Source organism: Cricetulus griseus, chromosome 4 (assembly GCF_003668045.3).
Source record: "Cricetulus griseus strain 17A/GY chromosome 4, alternate assembly CriGri-PICRH-1.0, whole genome shotgun sequence".
NCBI lineage: Eukaryota > Metazoa > Chordata > Mammalia > Rodentia > Cricetidae > Cricetulus > Cricetulus griseus.
The window spans coordinates 230,210,335-230,232,832 of NC_048597.1; positions in this window are offsets into that span (position 1 = coordinate 230,210,335).

Genomic DNA, 22,498 nt, shown 5'->3' on the forward strand with positions numbered 1-22,498 from the left:
GAACAGGGAAAGAACAAAAGCAGCAGGTAGCTTTGTGTTTAAGTGACGGGCAAGATGACAACCCAGTTACAGCAGGACTTTTGAAAAGAAGCCTGTAAATGTGTCTTAGTTTAGAATGTTGTCTTAGTTTGGGTTTTATTGCTGTGAGAGGCACCATGACCACAGCAACTCTTATAAAGGAAAACATTTAACTAGGTCTGGCTTACATTTCAGGAGGTTTAGTTCATTATTGTCATGGTTAGAAGCCATGGTGCTGGAGATGTAGCAGAGTTCTACGTCTGAATTGGCAGGCAGCAGGGAGAGAGAGTGCCACTGGGCCTGGCTTGTACTTCTGAGACCCCATAGCCCACCCCCAGTGACACACTTCCTCCAGCAAGGCCACACCTCCTAATAGTGCCCTCTCTATGAGCTTATGGGGGGACATTTTCATTCAAACCACCACAGATGTCTTCAATGCTTCTTCATCAACTTTGAAGGAAGCTTCAGAACTTTTTCAGTTTACAGCTTTGGATGACTTAATAATATCATTTCCCTTAAATTGATATTGAGCTTGTTTTCTGTGCTGGGAAAGTTACTGTGAGTTTTGTATAGATTATCTCACTCTCCAACATAATGGGCACAGTCTCCACTTCTCAGATGTCTGGACTGGGTCTCACAGGGAAGCATGATCACAGTCACAGAGGCAGAATTCAAAAATGAGATGGAGTAGTATTTCAAAATCTCTTTCTGGGCTGGAGAGATGGTTCAGTGATGAAGATCACTTTCTGTTTCTTAGAAGACCCAAGTTCAGTTCTGAGCACTTTATCAGGTGGCTCATAATTGTCTGTAACTCAAGATCTAGGTTATGGGACACCTCTGGCTTACACACACACACACACACACACACACACACACACACACACCTACACATAATTAAAGATAATGAAAATAATCTCAAAAATAAAAACTCTGTGTAATTAGGGTTTCTGTCTCTTTTCCAATACTTTTTGTTTGGAGCCTGTGGTGGTTAGTTCTCTTTGTCAACATGACTAGGTTTAGAATCTCCTAGATGACACATTTGTGGGTGTGTCTGTAAGGGACTCCACATAGAGGTTCAACTGAGGAAAGAAATTCCATCCTGAAGAGTATCATTCCATGGACTGGAGTCTCATGCTGAATAAAAGTGATAAAAAGAGAAGCAAGCTAAAGACAAGCATTCATCTCTCGCTTCCTGACTGGATGCTGTGACCCGTCACCTCACGTTTCTGTCACCCCATGGAGATGGACGACACCCCCCCCAACCATGGACTAAAATGAATTCTCCCTTTTTAAAGTTGTTTTTATCAACAGCAGCAAGAAAAGTAATGAAAGTATAGAGCCTTTGGATTAATCTTTTCTTATTATTCATAAAACACCCACTGTATGCTGAACTATTGTCACCCCCACTGTGCTGTAGAGCCCTGATTTAATCAGTATATATTGTATACAAGCTTTGAGATGGCCACATGTACAGTTTTTCATATGTAATCAAAATTTTTTAATTGTTTGTGGAGAAGGAAATGTTAACTATGCAAGTCAATCTTTGCATAATGGATGTAATTACATAGATTATACTACACCCCATAAATATACAATTAAAACAACTGTCAAGCAGGATGCGATGGATCACATACATATCTGCCTCTCGCTAGGACCAAACTTTCCACAAAGGGTTGAACAAGAAACAAACTCCATTTCTGTGCTCCCTTGGGCTTTTTATCTCTGTTCTTCCTCACTTATAACCGTCAGTCTCACTACCCCTTCCCTTAGCCATCTGGTGAGGAGGTTCACACATATCAGGTTGTTCCAAGTGCCTGCCTTGGGCACCTAGAAATGCCAGTTTGCCCTTAGCAAGGACACAGAGGTTTATTTCTGTTTTCAATCTTCCTTTTCCACTAAACATGATGTGAATGTTCCTCCAAATAATTAAATATTTCTTATCAACATGCTTTATTTTACAACTTAATGACATTTGATCTCATGAATGAATTACTATAACTTATTTACCCATTCTCTATGGTTGTACAATTTAGTCCTTTCTAGAATTTTGCTATTTTACAATGAATTCTCTGCAACTTTCTGTAGTTCTAGAGTCTGAACAAGAGCTCCTATGAACATTTGAGAATATTTTGATAACTTCTGTCAAGGGAATTATTTTTCAGAATGGCCATATCAGCTGCAATCCCAACAGATTTAAGAGTCTAGTTCACTGTACCAATATCATTATCAACATAAGCTTTGGGAAATACTTTGTCAAGCCTGGTGTGGTGGTTCATGTCTATAACCCAGGCCAGGAGGCCTACCATGAGGGGATTGCTTTGAGTTGCAGGCCAGCATGGGCTACAGAGACCTTATCTCAAATAGCACATAAAGAAGGAAAGGATCAAAGAAAAAGAGGGAGGGAAAAAGGAAGGAAGGTGGGAAGAAAACCTTTATTAATTTTAGTGTGGAGTTGTTTTCTTCCTCATTTCTTAACTGGTGGGTTACACACACCCTCCTATACTCATTGTCATTTCTGTATGTTCTGTGACTTCCCTATCCATGCCCTTCAGTCATTTTCTTCACTTTTCCTTTTGTACTGCTGACATTTTCCTTTCTTTCTTTTTAAAAATTTCTGGATTGTTTTCCAAAAATCACTATAGAGCTGGAGAGATGGCTCATTGGTTACATTGGCTGATCTCCCGGAGGTCCTGGATTCAGTTCCCAGCATCTACACAGTGGCTTGCAAGTGTCTTTTCCTCCAGTTCTGTTGGAGGGGTTCTGAAGCCCTCTTCTGGCCCCCAAAGGCACAAAGCACACAGGTGGCGTGCAGACACATATTTGGGGAATAAAACATCCATATAAAATGAAATAAATCTTTTAAAAACCCATTATACTTTAAACACTGTAGATGATATATGCAAATTCTTCATCCCACTTTGTCACTTACCTTTAACTTTTGTTTCTATATTTTGACATCTAAAAGTGAAAAATTGGGTTTGGGGAATGCAGCTAAGTGGTAGAGAATTTTCCTGACATGGAGGAAGCCACAGGATCAACACATCAGCACTGCCAAAGGAAAAGAGTAAACATTGTGATGATGTCATGTATTAGTTTAGGTGTTGTTTTTCTTGGTTTTCTGCTTAGCAGAGACTTTGTCTTCACTAAGTGATTCCGAGAGTGTCTGGAAGTTTTAAAAAGTAGAAAATCGTTTAGAGGAAAGAAACCGAAAGTTAGAGGATTCAGTTTTTAAGATAATTTTGACCTTTAGGGTGGTGTGACACTCTTCCAAGTGGTGACTTGCCATCCAGGCTCCTTGCCCATAGTTCTGTCACTTCCAGCATGTATCAAGCAGATGAAGGTGACCTCATGTGGGAGGAATTTATGGGCCAAGCCTAAAAACAAAGCCTGTCACATATACTCACATTCTATTGGCAAGAAACCGACCAGCAGGCCTTATGTAATTTCAAGGGATACTGAAAATATACATGAAAAGAATATTGGGAAGTTAGGCTCAGCTCTGTGCTCAGAAGAGGAGATGGGATCAGTTGGAATTCCCAGTGCTACCCTGACAGTCCTACTCCTCCCCTCTGGTGCCCATGGTCTGTCAATGGCATTAGTGTGGAGGAAACTGATGGGACCTGACATGGTGTCACATGCAAACTCCTTGCTGGCTCTATGACTCTGAATATGTCACATTACTATTCTCAATCTCCACTTCAATGGAATGAGGGGCTAAACTAGCCACCACCACCCCCGCTCTGCCATTGCAGAGCACCACCCAGCATCCCAACATACTGAGTGATAAAGAGAGGGTTGCTCTGGCCAGAGGCAGGAGAGGGGTTGGGAATCCGGTCTCCTTCACTTCCCAGCGTGGCATTTAAAAGACTTTTTTAGGCTTCAAGGCCCTACAAAGCATACTTGGAAAATTGATGGTCTACATCCCAAGGGGTCTTCCCTAACTGTTAATACTGAGGCCTCTGAATAGTACAAGCAGCCCTTGAACCGATCCCTTCTTCTGCCAAAACCCCAACCCTAGGACTGGGTATCTATCCCAGAACCTAGTGTCTGCCACTGAGCTACACACTAGTTTTTCACTAGTGTGAAAACTTTTGATCACCTATCTGGGGAGTGGAAAAGTACAATGGTTAGGCCTGTGATGGAAAAAGCTAGGTGTAAATCTTGGATCTGCTACTGGATAACCAAGGGCTTGGATTTTGAGCAAGTTTTTATTTCTAGTTCTATGAAAACTGGGGAATAATCTCACAACCTTGCCATAGCCCCTTTACTTGCTCTAACACATAACACTTTACAATATCAAATCCTGCTTGGTGTGTCTTCCCCACTAAAATGACAGCTCCCAAAAGCAGCTACTTTTGTCTGTTTTCTTCCTTGGAGTGTGCCTAGCCTAGCACCTGTTACCCTGACCATCACAAATCATCACTTGGTAAATATTTGTTAAATGATGCAGATACCCTTAAAGCAGCCTGAACGGGGTGAGGAATGTCGTAAGCATTTGGAAAATGTTAATTGGTATAATTTTTATGATGTGTTATAGATAATGGTACTGTACTGAAAAAGATCAAATATCAAGCTTGGTGGTATATGCGTGTAATCCCAGCATTCAGGAGCATGAGAACTGTGTGTGTGTGTGTGTGTGTGTGTGTGTGAGTGTGAATGTGTGTGTGAGTGAGTGTGTGTGTGTATGAGTGAGTGTGTGTGTGTGTGTGTGTTGTGTGTGCGTGTGTGTGTGAGTGTGTGTGTGTGTGTGAGTGTGTGTGTGTGTGAGTGTGTGTGTGTGTGAGTGTGTGTGTGTGTGTGTGTGTGTGTGAGTGTGTGTGTGTGTGTGTGTGTGTGTGTGTGTGTGTGTGTGAGTGTGTGTGTGTGTGTGTGTGTGTGTGTGTGTGTGTGTGTGTGTGTGTGTGTGTGTGTGTGTGTGTGTGAGTGTGTGTGTATGTGGCCAACCTAGGCTACATAGAGTATGTTAAAGAGAGCTGGGAAGGGATAAAGGCAGAAAAGGGAATGGAGGGAGGGTTAGTGGGGAAAACAGAGGGAAGAGAGGAAGAGCTAGGAAGGAGAGAGAGAGAAAGAGGTCAGATGCTGTTCCCACCTTTGTGAAATTTTTAGTTTGGAAGGGAGACGAATATAAGATGAAGAACAAAAAGTATAAATTGTGGTGAGTGCCCTAAAAGTTTAGAGTGCTATCAAAGGATACGACAGAAAGACATCATTATTTTCAAGGCACAGGGAGTGTTCAGAACTGGCTTATCTGTGAGGAAAATGTTTCATCTGACAGGTGAACAGCAGTGAGTCGGGCATGGAGGGACAGCATTCCCGGCATGGGGGCAGTCCATGCCAAGGAGGTACATGGAGTTTCTGAGATCTGAAGGAAAAGCAGCTGGGCAGAACTCAGCTGGAGGGTACAGGACCACCTCATTCCAGAAGGGTTGAGTCTACTCAGCGATGGGTCCTGTAGGCCAGAATGTGACTTAAGCAGAGGAGTGATGAAATTGTGGTCACAGGACTTGGAGAACAGCCAGGCCAGGAAAAGCAGTGGCAGCTTCTGAGCCAGCACTACACAGCCTGCCCCATGCTCCTCTCTCTGCCTTAGATCATTGCTTAGGCAAGTTTTTCCTCCTTGGTGTTTACTAATCAAGGCATATTATTTGATCTGGAAACCACAGGTCTTTCTAAAAGCCGATAAAAGAATTACCGTCACAAGAATGTCACCTCTTTCCTTTGCAGGTGAACAAAAGCAGACACTCTCCACATTCTAAATCTGACTCTGAAAATGCTTTCTCTGCCATGGTGTTTTCTAAGATGCCTGAACTTTGGAGATGGTGTTTCTGTTCTGTAACCATGGCTTTTGACCTCTAAAATATCTCCATTGCTAATTGTTTGCCCTAATGGGGAAAAGTTGAAATCATATGTGTTTTCTATTATTTTTTATTATTTGCATGTGTGTCTTGTGTAGGTATTTGCAAATGTGTGAGCATGTCTGCAGTAGACCCTAGGCGCTGGCGTTACAGGCAGTTGTAAGCTGCCTGATGTGGCTCTGGTCTTTTGCAAGAGCAGTTTTCTAATTCAACAGATGCCTATGAAATTTCTTCCTCAAGCTTGGAGCAGGCCATTAACCCTCCTCTTCTTCTTTATAAGAAAATTAATTCCGTTTTGCAATTGTAATTGTTTGTTTCTGTTTTTTAACATGCATCCCTGGCTGGCCTTAAAATTCATTGTATATCTGAGGATGACTTTGAACTACTGACCTTCTTGCGTCCACTTCCCAAATCCTGGGCTAGCAGGTGTGGCCACCAAGCTTGGCCTACCTCTGCCATTCTTATCTAAGGAGTCTGGTACTTTGGCTTGTTTGAGCTTTGGCAAGGGCAGGCGTGAGGCACTGCCTGCTTACTTTAGGATGCAGGTGGCAGAGATGACAGAACGGGGAATTGAAGGGAATCCAGAGAGATCCTAGAGGTAGGATTGACAGGACTTGGTAAAGACTGAATGTGGTAATGAATGGGCAGCTGAAGGATGACTCTGGGGGCCTCTGCATGGGCAACATGGAGGAATACCCGTGTAAAGAAGTGGAAGACCGAGCACCCTTGGAAATTTCTTCATCCCACAGCGGCAGGAGGCCCCTGGGTGAAACTTAAAGTTCAGGGTTATGACTGCACAGACCTGCAGAAGTGGGGGGTGGGTGACGACGATCTGGGCTCTTGATGACTCAGAGCTGGATTTTCCTCTGTAGATATGTCTGATGATGGATTAGCACATACGTGTTGGAAAAGGTCCATTCCAGAGTCATGGACAGAGTCACTCAGTTAGTTGTCTCCTCTAGATGCTGGGAGCTGGGGGTGGTGGGAGGGTGGTGACATATTTCAGATCACATGGAAACTGTGACATCAGGTTGTTGGGGAGAAGCGAGGAGCAGGCTGAATAGCTATGGAGAAATGTGCAAGGAATTGAGTTTGCTTTGAAAGATGACGATGCTAACAGATGACCGCCAGACTGCATATAAAAAGAGGTCCTTGGGGCTGTGAAGATAGCTCAGCTGGCACAGTGTTTGCTGCACAAACCTGAGGACTTGAATTAGTTCCCCAGAACCCGTGTAAAAGCCACAAGTGGTGACACACACTTCTAGTCCCAGTGCTAGGGAGGCAGACACAGGTCGATCCTTGGGGCTTGCTGGTGGTGAGTCCAGGTGCATTGTGGAGCCCCAGGACTCAGTGAGAAACCTTGTCTTAAAAAACAAGGTTGATGGCTCCTGAAGAATGACACCTCTGGTCTCTACAGGCAAGCACACAGATCTCTACCCCACTTCCTGATCTGGCTCACATTCTACAGCCACCTGTTTGGGAATTCATAGCTCAGTGCCTGTAAATCAATCTGAAAGAGTGGAGATTTTAATTTGTAATGTCAGCTCCTGTCATTTGTATCCCCTTTCCAACTTAGGGCTTTTTTTTTTTTTACTAAGTGAAAACCAAATATTCACTCCTAGATAACCACATGGGGCACTCACTTTTAGATAGCTTGTTGACAGTTTGCTTCATGCCCACAACCTTTAGACAGAGGTCCTATGAAGCCATTTCTTACAGGCCAGCCTTCCCACTCGGCTTGCATTTGAGTCTCCATTGCTGACCCTTTTCTATAGCAAGCTCTGAATAAACAGCATTTCTTGGTTCCCACTGGAGTGACCTTTGATGCTATACATGACCTCTCATTGAAGCTACCTTGCTAGGGAGCTGGAAGTAGGAAATGTGGGTCTTGATCTTGCTCTGTTTCTCAGGTTGGCTCTGTATTAGAGGCTATGCAGCCACATCTAGCTATCAGCCCGGTGCTTCCTAGTGCAGCAGAGAAGGGTGAGCCACCTGCCATGACCTTCTCTAATAAGCAGCTGTTTCACATGCACACATGCACACTGTTCTAAAGTCACTTGCAAGCCATGGCTGCTACTAGCGTATTTGTAGGTTCTGGATATATGCAGTGTGACTTGCATGTTTTCAGAGTTCATTCAGGGCTGTCTGCAAAGGGGTCTCAGCCTGGTTTTGTCACTCTCTGATTGTGTGACCTTGAACAAGCCACCTGATTCATGGGAGTTCAGCATCTTCCCATGCTTATTGTTCAGCCATGTCTCTATCAGCTACAGCTCAATCTCGACTGCTTGTTACATATTCTTTTTCCGGGTTCTACCCCAGAACTAATGAATCGGAATCTCTCGTGATGGGGCTGGGAATCAGCATGAATAGCCAGCTCCCCAAGACAGCTTTCTCATCCAAGCACGAGAAACTCGAGAGTCACTGCATCTTTTTTTTTTTTAAAGATTTATTTATTATGTATACAGTATTTTGCCTACATGCATGCCACACACCAGAGGAGAATACCGAATCTCATTATAGATGGCTACAAACTACTATGTGGTTGCTGGGAATTGAACTCAGGACCTCTGGAAGAGCAGTCAGCGCTCCTAACCTCTGAGTCATCTCTTCAGCCCCTGAGTTGCTGCATCTTAGGCACTTGAGAAACTACAGTGATGGTCAAGACCCAGGATCACTCCCCACTGAAGCCTTAAGAACAAATGCATTCAAGGCAAAACAAAGAGCACCGTGGGAAGAGGGGATGGGCTCCGTCGTGGGTTTCTGAGAAGCAGGTGTTATAGAGACAGCTTGCAGGTGAGTCTCAAGGAGAGGTGGAATTCCATTTATCATGTCCACTTGAGAAAAGGAATGGGAAGTGACCACTAACCACAAGGCTGCTGTCTCTGTCTGTGTTTGTTGTGTAAAACTCATCTCAGCACTTACTGGCATAATACACCCACAGTTATTTTACTTGCCTGAGTCCAGAGTGGCTGAGTGGTTTGATAAATTTGAGCTGCTTTACTCAAGTGCGTGTAGCTAGCAAGCAGGTCAGCTAGTGTGTCTAGGACGGCCTCGTTCATGCTTCAAATCCAATGGAGCAGAACTCACAAGCTATCTTGTGAATTGAAGTTCTGTGGGGGGGGGGGGAGTCACACCTACATTAAAGATTTTAACACCCAAATTAGAAGTTATGAAAAGATTAAAACGTCACAGTGATGGAGACTTAGAATGTTGTAGATCCAGAGCCAAATCATCTTGAACTATCCTTACTCTCTTAATCGTTCATTGCCCACCTTTATGTCTGACCTCATCATTATCAGTTGAAACCTCTGGGATGTATTAACAGACAGGCCAGCTTTCAGCAGCTAAAAGCACTCATCAGACAGCATCGGAGACCTATAGCAGAGATTTTTCTTACTTTGCTATAACCCATCTTGTAGTTGGAATTTTCTTTGGGCTGCCAACCAGGTCCCAAATAAAAACACGAAGACTTGTTAATTATGAATGTTGTAATCCAGGCAAACCTGGCCGCTCCTCTCACCCACCTGTGCAAGGCAGGTGTGTGTACCCTGGGTGCTTAAAAGAAAGGCTCCACCCACTTCTACTCTCTCTCTCCTGCTGTTCCCCTTGGGCAGAGAGGACTTTTCCTGTCTTCCTCTCTCTGTCTTTGTATCTGTGTGTCTCTTTACGTCTTTTCTCTTTCCTTCCCCAGCCTCCCTTCCCTTTCTAATAAAACTTCTCACTTATGCTCTGTCTGCCTGTCTTGTTTGTCCCCTGCCCACCACGGAATCCGCCAAGCTGTCCCACATGCTTTAGTATAGCATTGGTGCACGTGAGTCAACAGGTTTTCCTGGCATTTCCTCCTGCCCATGGCAGTCTGAGATACACCAGGACCCTGTGCCCTTCAACTTAGTCACTTTTCCCTCTAAGGATCTCTGGACTCTTCCATCCTCCACCGCCATGCCCGGTAAGCCCGCCCATTCCTCTCCTCTGCCCATGTTTCCATGAGTTAGGACTTGTATCTTGACCGTAGTCTCTCTTCTTTTTGGCCTGGTGGAAAAGCCCAGTACTGAGTGATTGCTCATCTCTTGGCCTCAGGGATCCCTGGCCTCTACTTTTGTGCTTGAGGGACCACAAAAATCAGCCCGAGTCTCTCGTATCCAATCCTTCCTTAGTCTCTGGTACCCTGGAGACTATAGGAAGTGTGAAGTGATTGGGACCTCTGTTCCCACTATACTCTCTCTGAATTTGTGTGTCCGGAACCCAACTGCCTTATCTATGTCTTCTGGGTGGTATGGTTTGAGGATTTTTTCTTTTTTTTTTCTTTCTTTTTTTCTTTTCTGTTCCTTCCTTCCTTCCTTTCTTTCTTTTTCTTTTCTTTCTTTCTTTCTTTCTTTCTTTCTTTCTTTTTTTTTTTGGCAATATATCATGTATTCCAGGCTGGGTTCAAAGTGGCCTTGAATTTCTGATCTCCTGCCTCTGCCTCCCAAGTACTGGGATTACAGGTGTGAGCTCATCACGCTGTTGTTTTGTACACCTGTTTGCTCTGTCACTTGTGGTCTTGCTGCCTAGAGTAACTGTCCATCCCAAATCACTCCAGTTCTCAGTGACAGCAAGGGACTTCCCCAGCACACCTTTTCTGGGCAAACCAACTAGTACAGAGGTAATTGTCTTCTGACCCCTTATGCAAATCCATGCACAACTGGGTGCCAGATGAGAAGAAGCACCCCTGCTCCATACATCCCCACTAGGCCCCAAAGCCCATCAGTATTCCCGAACCTAATGACCTTGTACGGTCCACCGTCCTGCTCACCTTCCTATAGAGGCCCCTGTCCTGGCTCTGGCCATAAACTTTAGCCAAAGTACCAGACCCTCACCTAGCCCCCTGCTTTATTAGCCAGGACAGGCTTCAGAAAAGACCTAGCAAAGACAAAGACCCCGACTCAGTACAAATGTCTAGTTTCCGGCCTTCTGACCTTGCAGGAGCTGCCCTAGGTCAGATACCCTCACGTGGCAAGGGTTAGCTGACATGCTTTATGCCACTTTACTGTAAAAGTGGAGGAACAGTGACGCACAGAGCATAGCAACTGCCCTGGGAGGACCTATGGGCCACAACAACTGGTTGACCAATCAACACAGGACAGGTCATCCATGCCTGGGAGTGCACCAATCCTGAGACTGCTGTGGACCTCTAGACACTCCCCTTCTGCTGTCCAATGAGTCATCCCCCTCCAGCCTCAAGGTTTCTTGGGGTCCTTCTCATGTCAGCTGCTGTGTTGGACGGATGAAGAGCCCGAGTTAATGGGGTTAGCTCATTAAACAATAAAAGACTCATTGCTTTTGCATCGGAATAGATCTCTTAGTGATTTTGGGGTTCAGAATTTGGGCACAACATTTAGTATTTGCTTTTGACTCAAGGGTTTTCTAACTCACAAGTTAAGAGGCCTGATGAGGACTCATGCAGGGGTTATCTGAGCGAAATGTGGTTTCCTGGACTTCACAGCCCAGGAGTCTGTCAGAGTCTCTGGATAGGCCTGGACCATGGTTGGGGTTAGTGAAAGAACTTGGGTTAGCAGCTCATCTTCCTCTGATGATAATCATTCGAAGGCTCAGGGGGAACAGAGGCCAGGTAGATATGTAAGCTGGCTAAAGACCTTGCTTCAAGTGGGATTAACAGAGCATAGTTGTTTGAGCAAGGGGTTTCAATGACTTCACCATTGGTTCTAAGCATACCCTCCCCCACTCCCTGTTTTCTCCAAAGGCCTCCTTACATGAGGACATTCTGTTAAATGCACTCCCACACATGCACACTGCTCCTGTGCACTGTGTTCCTGTCACCAGGTCTCCTTCCTGGCATTGAAACTGAGGCAAAATAGAATGAGGTGTGAGCATACTAGGGGAGGGGATGTTGAAGCCCACAGGCCACCAGACCACAGCAGGCAGCTCACCTTGCCAGTCTGAAAGGTGAGATGGAGAAGGCCCCTCCCCTATGCTGCCAGTCTCACCCATCTCGGGAAAGAGGCTGGGCTTGAGAGGGTCCCTTTCCCTTGTCCTTCTCCCTTCCTACATTGGTCTAAAGGCAGAAATGCACTACTGTGCATGGCACCATCTGCTATAGGAAGGAGCCATAAAGCTGCTGCTGCAACAAGGCCTGTCTGTCCTACAAAACCCATTCTTACTGTCTATTGCATGGCGGTAGCTGGTCAGATGAGACCCTAATTGGAAGAGAATCCTGTGACCTCCAAACCAATGAACTTATTTCTCGGGTGATTGGAACAGCTGGCAGGGAAAGTGCTTGTGGCTGCTCTGGGAAGCAGGTGAATGCTTTTCCTCCCACACAAGTTGCTTCGGTGTCTGTAGGAGGTATTGACTGTGGGTGCTGTTCAGGTCCAGAAAATTGGACTCAGGAGGAGCAAGAGAAGTGACATTAGCTCTCCCAACAGTGGTTCTAATGAGGTAGAGTGGGGAAATCATCCTTCCTACTCTCAGGAAAGTGGTCTTGACTGCAAACAGGAAACATTTAGTGGAGCCTAAATCATGCCACTGGAACTATGTTAAGAGTCCCCTGAGGATATATATATAGGAAAAATGTTATGAGTCTTGTTTGTGGGGATGGCCACTCAATCATGTAAACCTGTCAAAGCTCATGAAGCTCTAACTTGAAAGGTTCAGCCTTATTGTACATAAAGAACTCTGACTTTGGTTCTGATTTTTGACAATGTTTTGCTAAGTATCTAGGCTACCCTGAAACTCAATATATAGCCCAAGATGGCTTTAAGCTCTTGCTCCTACTGCCTCAGTCTACTGAATTTTGAGATTGCAGGTGGAGCAAGAATTCCTAATTTTAAACATGCACACAAAACACATATTCAGTGTCCTTGGAGCCTCTGTTCTTACCCAGACCTTGGTAGTCTCTTCATAGTCTTATGTGACTCATGCCCTGCTTAGAATTCCTGAGGTGTTTGGTCCTTGTTGTTGTTGTTTTGTTTTTTGAGGAGGGACAGTTCATTTTGGCTCATAGTTTGAGAGAACACTGTCTATCAGACATGGAAAGCGTGGTACAGGATAGGCTCACAGCTATGGCAGCAGGAGTTTGCTTGCCTCTGGGTAAATGAAAAAGAGCCAGAACAGGATGTAGGGTAAGGCTATAATGCCTCTCCATTTCCTTCCACTAAGACCCACCTCCTGATGGTTCCACAACCCCCACAGAACAGCACCATAAGCTGGGAACCTAGCACCTGTGGGGAACGTTGCACTCCTGGCCCAATAAATTCATGACCATCTGATAATACAAAATACTTTCAGTCCAACTTAAAAAGTTCCTGTGCACTTAAAATTCCAGTCTTGTTCAAAGGTCCAAAGTCTCTTCTGAGACTCAAGACAAATTTTTAGCTATGAACCTTTGTGAAGTAAAACAAACCAACACAAGTTGTGTATGTCTGATATATATTGGTGCATAGCAAACAATCCCATTCCAAAAGGGGTTTAGCAAGGAAGGATCAGGCCAGACAAGACTGAATCCAATGAGGTGAACACTAAACTGAAAGGGTCCATGCCTGCCATGTGGGGCTTGTGGTTACTGAATGAAAAAGAAATAAAAGGGAGGACATGACTTCTCCTAGGTAAGGTGGAGGAGAAGGTTTAATTGTAGATATTGAGGAGAGCATAGCCAGAGAGAGGCACAGACATCTGGCAGAGTCTACAGTGAACGTGGCTGGACTGAGCTGTGTAGTGAGATATCCACCCTGTCACACAATCTGCGCATCTGTATCCAGGGGCTATGTGGGAAGAGATGAGGGAGGGGTGAGGGAAGAGTCAAGAGACTAGAAGACCAAAAGGGCAGGAGAATAAAGGTCCACTATAGCAAAAAAATGGCTGGGTTATGAAAGGAAGAGTCCCAGGGGGAGGACAGTCCAGCCCCTGGGCTGGAGAGTTCAGGGTAGGGGGCATGGTGTGCCAGCCATACCCTGTAACAGAGTGACTGGGGATGCTGGGAGAACCTGGCTGTCAGTTCAGCTTTAATATGTTAAGTAGGAACCTCAGTTAGCCATTTGTTCCAGGCTTGAGACCTAACAGTTATGACATAATTTCCACCCCTTGCCCCTTGTATTCAGTTGCATATAGCATGTGAGACCATTTTCATGAACTGGCCCCACTCCATGCCTTGTGATTATTCCACACTTGTGATATTTCTAATATCCTGGAGTCTCTATTGCAACTTAGTCCTTACATTTATGGCTGTATGCACAGCTCATTCCAGGGTTCCACACAAGGAATCTGAGCCTGCTATGAATGGCTTCGGGGGCTTTCGAGAACCTAGTGCAAACCTCTATGACCTTGGAATTCTTATATTTTGCATGCACGAACAACTAGCACCATGCAGATGACACTGAGGAAAGCTTGAGCTACAGCTCAAGCTTTGGACAACAGTTGCCATGTCAACTGTGTCCCTTCAATGATGAACCTAATAAAACACTTCTCTTAGTAGCCCTGTTCAGGAAGGATGCCACAACCTGAATGATGCCCTGCTCAAAATTTTCTTCACCAAACAACTTATTCCGTGACTTTTGAGTGAGCCTCACTCACTCTGTTTCAGAACAGAGACAGGATCCTGTCAGATTCTATGACAGAATGTAGCACAAATGATCTCTAGCTGAAGTCCTTTCTGAAACCCCACAAACCTCCCTTGTACACCTTCCTGTCAGCATCCTAGTCTTTCAAGCTCCCACCAGAATGGTTCATCAAGCTTTGCCTCTATTATCCTAGGAATTCTCTAGTTCACAGCTCTGGACTTTTCTGTGTTTCTCCTATTTCTCCCCACACCAATTCTGAAGGCCTATAGTATGGGTAGGGAAGGCACGAGGGCCTCACAAAGCCCTTCCCCAGGGCTATAAAAGCAAAACAATTGCTGGGATGAGGATGCTCTTCCACAGAGTTTCCTGAAAACTGTTCATTTAAGTGATACAGCTGCCCTTCAGTCACCCATCCTCCTCTAAGTAACCTCGACCCTCAAATCACCGGCTTACTAAACTAGACTTAGGTTTAAGTTGTTTGGTGAAGAAAATTTCTTTGGCCTGTCATTGGTGCCCTATCTGGGGAGGATATATTTGTTCATGTCTCCTCAGGAAGTCACACAGCAGAAATGAACGCTGGTAATCAGCTTCTTTTTCTTTGTCTTTCTTATTGACATCACCCAAGACTCTAGCTCATGGGCTCTATGTGCCTTTTAAAATCAGGGCGGAGAAATAAATACCAACATGAGACTGTGAACACAGACTTCTCTAAACTCCTGGAGGACACTGGCAATCCCAGTGCATAAACTGACCCTGGAACAGTGCAGTCAGAATTTCAGGGCTTTTGACATCCCAACCCCCATCCTACCCATTCCTCATGACTGAAGCTATGAAGAGTCTTTCCCATCTTTCATTTCTGCGTCTTTGGGGACAGTGTTGGAAGAACACACCCAAGGTGTGCACTCTCTTCCATCCTCTCTTCCCTGCTGCATCTTCCCTGACCCCGCCTCCTGCCCACTCCAGAGGCATGGTGCCAGCTGCATACCCACTCCCTCCATGTGAAGATCAACCTATAAATCTGTCTCAGGGTTTCAACCGCCTTGCGCCACTGACACTCCTGCTCCTCTTCTTAACACATTTACATGTGAAATTGCCAGAAAAAGGACGTGAAACCTGGACCTGAACTCTGGATACAGCCCCCTCATGGGTGAGGCTCTGCAATGTAGCCCAGAGTAGGACGAACCCTTCAGTCTCTGTGCGTCTTGTGTTTGTTTTGTTTTTGTAAGAGCAGGGAGGAAGAAAGTATGAGAGGATTCATTTTGGAAATTTTGAGAATTCACAATCTAGTTAATTTTTTTTTATCAACAGCTCACCAGAAGCAGGACTTCGTGTCCTTCATAGTTTTATTTTCTTACAGGAATCATTGCAGTACTCACACAAGAATTCTCAGTCATTGCTTGCCAGATTAATTATTTCCAAACCTGTTCCTGTCAAGGAAAAGAGCCAAGTCACTTCAGGCCAGGACACCTCTTGGGTTCCAGTAAGAAGTGGGTAGGTTAACTTGGAGCTCACTGTAGGCCTGGAGACAGTGGCTCACTCTGGCAGGAGGTTTCTGAAGTGACCCAGATTTCTAAGTGCTCCTGTCCTGTGGCTGTGACTGTGCTCACCTACCAGGTGGAAGAACCTTGACCTCTCTCTCTCCCACAGGATCTGTCCCAGCACCAGTTCTGAATGGTTCTACTTCCTGTGTAACTGGTGAGGCACAAGACTGTTCCATCTGGAGGAGAGATTTGAGACGGGCAGCAGGTTGCCATGTTTCAAAGCTTTCCAGAATTGATTTGGTCAGAGGACATTTTTTTTAAGAGCCTCTTCTTGAATGATGACCAAGTCATATGGACACCATCCCCTGCCTTCGTTATACTGCTCCACCCTTGGCAGCCCTCTGTCCATTCCATCTGGCTCCATGATTCTCACCAGAGGCAACAGGTTCAGGCTGTTTATGGCTCGTGGTAAGGCTGCTTGCTTAGCTGCCATCACAAAATTCTTCCTCCAGTACTGAAGCTTACAAACTCAGTCAGTCTCATGCTCTTTAAGAAAGTCATGGAGACTGTCCTCCTCACTTCTCTGTACCTTCCTGTGATGTCTGGAAGCCCGGGGCACTCATATTGTAGATTCATCACTCTAGTTCCTGCCTTTTATCAGTTCAAGTCATCTCCTTTGCGTTTGTGCCTCTGTGTGCTCACATGGCCTTGTACAGGTACCAGATTTATTTTTAAAGACCATGCTAATGTGGGATTACTTCATCTTAACTAATTACATATACAAAACCCCTGTTTCCAAACAAGACCCAAGCAGACCTGAATTTGAGGGAGAGCACCACACTGTTCAATCTAACACAGTGTGTTGGTTAATTTTATGTCAACCTGTTGCAAATTAGAGTCACCTGAGAAGAGAGATCTCAATTGAGAAAATGTTACCGTCAGATCAATATGGTATTGGAATATGAAGCAAGGGCCAGAGATCAAATTCAGCAGACTCAGCTTCCCATAGGTGGGCTGTGGGCAGTCACTGCCCTCTGAGAGGGAAGGCACCTACAGCCCATCTTAGGGTTGCTATTGCTGTGAAGAGACACCATGACCACAGCAACTCTAATAAGGGAAACATTTAATTGAGGGGGTTTGCTTACAATTTCAGAGGTTCAGTCCATTATCATCATGTTGTCGAGCATGGCGACCTATAGGCAGACATGGTGCTGGAGGTGCTAAGAGTCCTACATCTTGACTCAGAGACAACAGGAAATCGACTGACTCAGTGGGTGGTATCCTGAGCATAGGAAACCTCAAAGCCCACCACCACAGTGACACACTTTCTCCAACAAGGCTGTACCCACTCCAACAAAGCCACACTTGGCCAGAGCTCCAGGGAGCTTGATGTTTCTCCAGTTCTGCTAGCTCTGTAGGCATTCTTCTCTCTCTCTTTGGAGACACATAGTAGTTGACACCTTTGTGGATATCAGTCTCCTAAATTTGATATGTTTATTTTGTGTCTTTGAAAAAATGTAATTAGGAAGCAAAATAGGTGCTTTCTATATCACATACACTTAAAATGTTTATTTTATAAAGTCTGAGAGTGACAGTTCATACTTTGCTAACCCCACAGGTATGTGGGTTCCCATGATGGTGGACACGCTAACATTCCCTCAGCAGGAGGCAGGCTCGGATGGAGAGGAAAACCTGCCCTCTTGGGAGATGTGGTGTTTCTTCATTATGATGAACCTATAAAATAACACTGTGAAGTGCAGTCTGCTGTTTAAGCCTTAGGGACAGGATTACCAGTTGGATATTTTTGCACCTCACTCTCAAGCAGAAGCTTTTGAATCAAATAACAGAAGTTGGTGAGATAAAACTGGCCATTTATTGAGACATTCTGGGCCATCCACCAAGAGTTTCTTTGTTAATTAAAAACTGACAAACCTCCAACCTCCCCTGGGTTTGGCGTTGATCTGGATGGCCTTGTGTAGAGAGGGAAAGATGCAGTGCTGAATGGCCTTTTGTTTTCTCTGGCCCTCTTTCATTGCCTTAGGTTGTACCCATCATCTGGGAGTCACCTATGCAATTTCTCAAGACATTGATTTAATTGTGTGTACCAACAAAAAACTTAGTAAATAAATCTAAACTAATTTGAGGTATTTCTGATAGACATTTTCTATAAAACAGAGAAGAAAACTGTTTGGAAGCTGTGCAGATTCCCTTAGGTGTAGGAACATGACACAAAGGACTCTCTGGGTGTGTCTAATGTGTATCACGGTCCTAAGGGTAGGACCATGGCAGACCTATTCTGCACACTGAGCAGCATATCTTAGAGGACCGAGGAAACATCAAGACAGTTCATATTCAGATTACCCCCACAGCCCCCACAATAGCTGTCAGACCCGGTTCTGTGTCAGATTCAGCTCATGGTGCAAACACTGCATTGGCTGTTGGGCCTCCAGTTTGTTAGTCTAGAATGGTTCCCTAGCCTGCTTGAGAGAAGAGGACCAGTTTCTTTGTAGAATGCTTTGGATTTCCCAAGAGTCTTCCTTCACGGTGTCACTTAACTTGTTTTTCTCCTTCATGTACGGTGGACTAAAGTCTTGCATTCCTTTTTAATCTCCATTTAATCTCATTGATGTCTGGAATCTTCTGTCTGTGTGAGAAGAGGAATCCTAGGTCATATGTTGGGAAGTGATCTCAGAAGTAATTACTGAGTGGATGTGGGGCATGTCACAGAGTCCCATGCTTGGTAGAGGTGGGAATCACAATGTCCTTTCCGACATTGCCCCTGGTGATCCCTTACCACAGCCATGGCTCCTCTCATGACCACAGAAACACTGTGAGCCCAGAGTCCTCCCCACTCAAACCATTCATTACTTTCCTGCTACTCCTAATGGGCCCAGACCTACCGAGTCTAGTCTCTTTTGTTTTCCTTTGATGGAGTGGTGCTATGCTGCTCAGAGTTCCTCTAACCTGTAGATGCCCACCCACTCTGCCCAGAGCCATGGTTAGTGTCAGATGCCTGGCTAGGAGGCTGGTACCTCTGATGAAGAGCTAGGCTGGTTATGGAAAGAGAGGCTGTACCTAACAGAAGGCCAGCCCAGGAACCAAAGCATGGGGCATTGTGGACAGGACCATAATCTGGTGCTGGTTCATTTGAAATTTTGAGTGAGAAAGCTAACCTGAGCCTTTCCGTTATGTTCCTAGAGTGGCTTCCCTGATGTTTTTCTGATTTTTTTCTCCCCTGTGACAGTCACTGCCAACCTGCCTGTCTCCTCCAATCAGTCCCTAGCATCTGCTGCATCATCTGGCACATAGACATTTCTGGGAAAGATTACTGACTCTCCTATAAAGGACTGTGATTGTCACACAGCACCAAGGGAAGAGCAAATGCTACTGATCTCAGGCCCTTTGAGACTCTAATGGCCATGCTCCTGACAGCTTCGGCCCATCTCAAAAGACCAAACAAACAAACAGAGTAAGTGGCCTGGAGAGATGGCTCTGTTGGCTTGGGGGGTTAATCCTAGGGACTTCTACCTCTCTCTGGCTGTGCTGGGATGCTCATCTCTGCACCTTAAGTTATGTTATTCATCTCTTGTCATTGGTTAGCATTTAAAATCCAACATTCATGCTCTGAGAGAGAAACAGAAGCTAGAATGGGAGATCTGATGTTGTCTGTACTGGAACATCTAAAAGAGGAGGAAATTAGATTTGAAACAGAGGCTATGGGTGAAAAGGGCTTCCAAGGGATTCTCCTGGCTGCCTTGAACAATTTATAGCAGCCAGATCTGGTTATTTTCCACCCACCTGTATATTTTCAATACTTAAAATTAGGTACTTGCATATAAAAAACAAAATTAAAAATAAATAAAAATAGGTGGAGTGCTTGCCTTGGAAGCATGTGTACTTTAGTTCAATCTTCTGAACCCATGTAAAATTTTGAGCATGGTGAATACTTAGCTATAGCATGTGGGGAACAGAGACAGGTGGGTCCCTGGGACTTTCTGGTCAGCCACCTAGCCTACCTGGTGAGCTCCAGGAAAATGAGAAACTCTGAATCTTAATTTTTTTCCTGTTGATAGAATAAAATACCTCTACAAAAACTATGAAAAGAAGAAAGTGTTTATCTTGCAGTTCAAAGATGGAGTCCATTGTGGTGGGGAAGTCAAGGCAACAGAGGGTTGAAGCAGGGGGGTCACATGGTAACCACAATCAAGGAATGATGAGTCCTTGTGCTCATACCATAGTCCACAGTGCAAGCCCAGGGTATGCTCGCACACAGTGGACAGGTCTTCCCACTCAATGAACCTCATCAAGATAAATCCCACAGGCATGCCCAGGGTTCCGTTTCCTAGGTGATCTTAGATTTCACCAAGTTCACAATTAAGTTTGAAATAGAGAAGACCAATGACTAGACATTTATTTATTGATTTTATTTCTCGGTTTACTTAAAACACTGCTTGTACTGCCTATTTAGCAAGCATGACTTCACTTGCGACCTGAAACAGAACGACCTGGAGAAATAGCTGAAATGATGGGCCGTTGCCCTTAACAACCTACCAACTGCCAGTATGCTTCTGAAAACTCTCACTTGCTTTTTTGCCTTACCTGGTGGTTTTAGAGTATAAAATTAGAATACAAACCGGAGCTGTCCTGGCTTTGGTCCACCCACGGTGACATCTCTCTTCCACAGTGCTGATTCCAGAAAGATTCCCACAACACCGTCACCGAGTTAGCTCGATAGTTAAGGGTGCACACTGCTGTGTTCCCAGTACCCACACCAGGAGATTCACAATTACCTCAACTCCATCACAGTAATCCAATGCCTCTGGCCTCTTCAAGCACTGGCACTCATATGCACATGTAATTGAAAATAAAATAAATCTTTAAAAATAGATTCACCATTATACCCCGCCTCAAAAGTAAGGAATTATGCCTGACATTGTCTTCTACCCAGAAAGGGAAGGCGAGAAGGAGGGAAGGACAGAGGAAATAGCCATGTTAGAAACCTGTTGTGAACAAAAAGAAAAATAGAAAATGATGCCAATTCTATACTGTCTTCTATTTTCATTCCTGGCCAAAGGTTGGCAGTCCCTACCCTAACACATACACCTAGTTGCAGCTTTTGGGACTAGGACCCCATAACAAGCTGACCATCACAATCCAGACTCGGGGATTTATCCGTGCTGGGCAAGCACTCCATCAACTGAGCTGCATCTCCAGGCTCAGTCTGGTGTTTTATTATCAGATTAAGAATGCTTAGCTTCCACCAGCTGGGTGTGCCGTATGGCACAGTCAGAGGAATAAAGGTCTGACTTCTGTCTCTGCTGCTTTATAGTCCTCCGAGAGTCAAACTTAACAAGAATAAAATTCGTCTCCTGCCCTGCCAGCTGTATGTGATCTCTGGAGATGCTAGAACATACAGGAAGAGGATAGACAGGGAAACCCTATGAGGGGGCTTTCATTACGTCATCTAAATAGGTGGGACTTTGTGCTGCTGCAGCTGTTTGGGGGTCTCCATGCTTCTCTACGTCCAATAAACTCATTGGCTCAAATAATAATAATAATAATATAGAATAACAATGATGATGGTAAATAAAAAGATTATAAATGTGTCCCTGTGGTGATATATATTTTATGATTTAATAAAGCCACTGGAGATCAAAATGCAAAGCTGACTGTATGCACCATAGAGCCAGGCAGTGATGGTGCACACCTTTAATCCCAGGAGACAGAGGCAGATGGATCTCTGTTAGTTCAAGGCCACACTGAGCTTCATGAAATTGATCCAGTGTCAAAAAGAACCAGCTCACACAAAGGTGATTCTAGTACTTGGGATCACAGGCCTTTAATTCCAGCACTAGGGAGGTAGAGACAGTAGTGATATGACTGGGTGGAAATAAGGAATTTAAGGCAGGAGGAGACAGGAGCTCAGGGGATTTCAGTCTGAGGCTTGGTGGACACAGGGCAGTCTGAGTGAATCTGAGGATCAGTGAAGTCAGGAGCAGTCTGAGGATCACCCCTTTGGTTTGAGCATTGGTAGAGATGAGAATTCTCTAGGGGCCAGCTGCTTTGCTTTTCTGATCTTCAGCTTGAACCCCAGTATCTGTCTCTGGGTTTTCATGAATCCTACTACATGTCCCCATCCAAGTCCTTCCGATGACTGTCACCAATTTTACAAATTGCTAATTCCTTAGTTTTTAAAATGATCTACTTGTGTGAGTGGGTGGGTGGGTGCATGTTTTTCATGATGTGAATATGTAGAGCAGATGACAACTTGAGGGAATTGCTTCTCTTCTACCACTACATAGTTCTAAAGATTGAACACAGGGCACAAGGCTTGGAGCCATCTTGCTAGCCCCCTCTTACCTTCTTACTGTTCTACTGTGTCATTGCTCCAAGAAAGATGTAGACAGTTTCTTTTTGTTCTGGCAGCTGCTCCCAAATAACCACAAAGAGGCTTAATATTAATTATAAATGTTTGGCTGATAGCTTAGGCTTATTACTAACTAGCTCTTGCAACTTAAATTAACGCATTTATATTAATCTACATTCTGCCACATGGTGTTACCTCTCTTTCATTTTGCACCTCCTGTTTCCT